At 37.2% G+C, this 2,500-nt stretch overlaps 1 protein-coding gene across 1 annotated transcript in view; it reads left to right on the forward strand.

The window, feature by feature from the left end:
• The window catches only part of FAH (fumarylacetoacetate hydrolase), a 373,600-nt gene that overhangs the window by 72,457 nt on the left and 298,643 nt on the right, over nucleotides 1-2,500 (forward strand). The window lies entirely within an intron of this gene.

The following is a 2,500-nucleotide window of genomic DNA, read 5'->3' on the forward strand; positions in this document are numbered from 1 at the left end:
AGGCACACCCCTTGATAGGCAGTAAATCCCAGTAAAGGAGTGTTGTCACTTCACCAAATCAAACTTTTTATATAATTATACAAATATGTATGTTTTCAAGTGTCAGGAATGCTTCAAAGGCAGGCATTTTATTGTTTAAACTTCCAGCATTGAGCAGTGCCATATTTAGATGGGCCTTATTAGGACTTGGTGGGTTGGTAGATCCAAGACTAGCTGTGCCGGTATGCAGAGATCTTGACTGGGAAAGATAAAGGCCATTCTTGGCGAAGCCAGATTGACAATCTGCTGTTCCTGCAAGTGTGACCCATATTGGATCTCCCTTAAATGATACCAGGTATTGATCCAGTTGAAGTAAATTATTTTTGCTTGTGTTTTGGCATTGTTAATAGTGATGGCAAAATACTGCTCAACTCTAGTTTCTTTCCAGCCTCAGAAGCATACTGTGAGAGATCAAGGTAGAATATATAAGATTGCCCATTTCCAGGACACGTGTATACTTGGGGTGAAGGGAGTGTCCGGGTGTCTACACAGATTCCGTCACCTAAGAGATAATGCTCAGCCTTCTGAGTAGTGCAGCAATATATCCGGCAATGGATTTGCCTATTACTAGGATGTATTTTGTGTGACAGCATGCTCAGGCAGTATTAATGACTTAGAAATACAGCTTGGGTGACCCTTGTTTGTGGTGGTAGCTGGAGATGGTTTGTGAGTGTAGTCAGTGAGGAGTAAGTGCACTGTAGAGGCTTGTGTCTTGATTGATTGATTAAGAAGCTTAGGCAGTGATTTTATTAGTACCTCAGCATATGTGGGATGTAATAGTCATTTACTTTGTGGACATAGACAAAGTGAAATTGGAGATACTGTTGTGTATATGTATGTATGTATATATATATATATATATATATATATATATATATATATATATAATGCGTGTCTGTATGTAAAATTAGCAGGGGGAGTGGGGTGTGCAGGGTGGGCTTGCTCTCCTGAAAAAACATATTGTTTTGAGTTAGTTTTGTTTGCTGGTGTTATTTGGGTTGTTCAAGTTGATTGACAAACTAAATTGTCGAGCATGTGGTCTCGACCATGTCGGTTTCGAGAATTTAGTCCCTCGGCCAACTGAAGTAGACCTGATCTAGAGACCTAAACCTAGCTTGCAGCATAAATGGACATGTTGGATGGACAGGTATGTGTCCTAGAGGCTACCCCTTCTCTGGAACAAGCTTCCTGTCCATATGAACCAGAGTTCCTCCCTAATCTATTTCAAGTGGAATTTGGACCAGTGGATGGGGAATTGGAAAATTTACACCTGGTCTGGCACTTGTGTCTCTAATAGAGTCAGCCTGTAAACACTTAACTGCCCATGCTGAAACTTATATCTACCCCATAAAATAACTCTAGGATATCCAAACCTGCCAGATACATTTGGGAAGTATTTCTAGGCTTAAAAAGTCAAGTAATCACTATGAACCTATAAGTAAAACAAATGGAGTTCTAAGACTGATTCAGTTTTGCAGTATTTTTTGTTTAGTGAGATTCTGGTACTGTAACTTTGACTGTGAATATTTTGCTATCATTAAAAGTCGTTGTAGCTACGTGCTTCATATCATATTGCCTTTTCCACGTTTTAAGGCATTCAGACTAATTATTTAAGGTGAAGTTTTTTTTTCCATATTGAACTTCACAAAAATAAACTGGAGTAAACAGATCTTTTTTTTTTAATCATATTCTGCATTTCCTTGTATTCAGCATTGCAAAGAGGTGCATCACTTTAGTTACAGATGTGCACACAACATAGTATGCTGTCTGGTAGTCCTAGTTTCCAACTGTCCTGGGTTTTGAATTAATTTCAGTTTGATGAAACATATGTCCTTGCAGAAGCACCAGATTAAAACATTAACTGTAGGTAATGAGCAAATTACAACAGAAGGCATCAGAAGTGTGGAATAAGTATTTTTCAGGCCCTTTACAAATACATGGTATCTGAATTGTGTTTTATTTGATAATATGGTAATCTGTGGGCATAATAAAAGTATCCATTCTACAAGAGAGATCCCTAACTCACAGAAGTGGAAAAATAGTAGCAGGAAAATAAATGTGTTGCAAAAATGAATGTGTTGAACTGGCTAAGGGTGGTGATACAAACGAGTTCTGAACACTAGCAAATGTGCCACAGTGTCCTCTAACAAAAGAAGACGTGCAATACAAAAAATAACATGAAGAGGTGCCTTAAAGTAAAAAAAAGTCTTTTTTACAAATATTACATGTGAAATTTTGAACAGCTACAACCCCTAACAGGGAAAAGCCGAAAGTCTTCTTCAAATTTTTGCTTTATGTTGCTTAAACCCACACTTCTTAAGTAACATGTCTAAAATTATTTTAAAAGAAAGTAATTTGGTTCATTTGAAATGATTGTTTTATTCTCATTCTAGCTGGACTCCAAATTGTCCACATTTACTGAGAAATGTTAATTTCTTGTATACAGTCTATGCAATTCACT

The sequence above is a fragment of the Protopterus annectens genome, chromosome 7.part0 (genome assembly GCF_019279795.1).
Source record: "Protopterus annectens isolate FY-2018-M chromosome 7.part0, PAN1.0, whole genome shotgun sequence".
NCBI classification, from domain to species: domain Eukaryota; kingdom Metazoa; phylum Chordata; order Ceratodontiformes; family Protopteridae; genus Protopterus; species Protopterus annectens.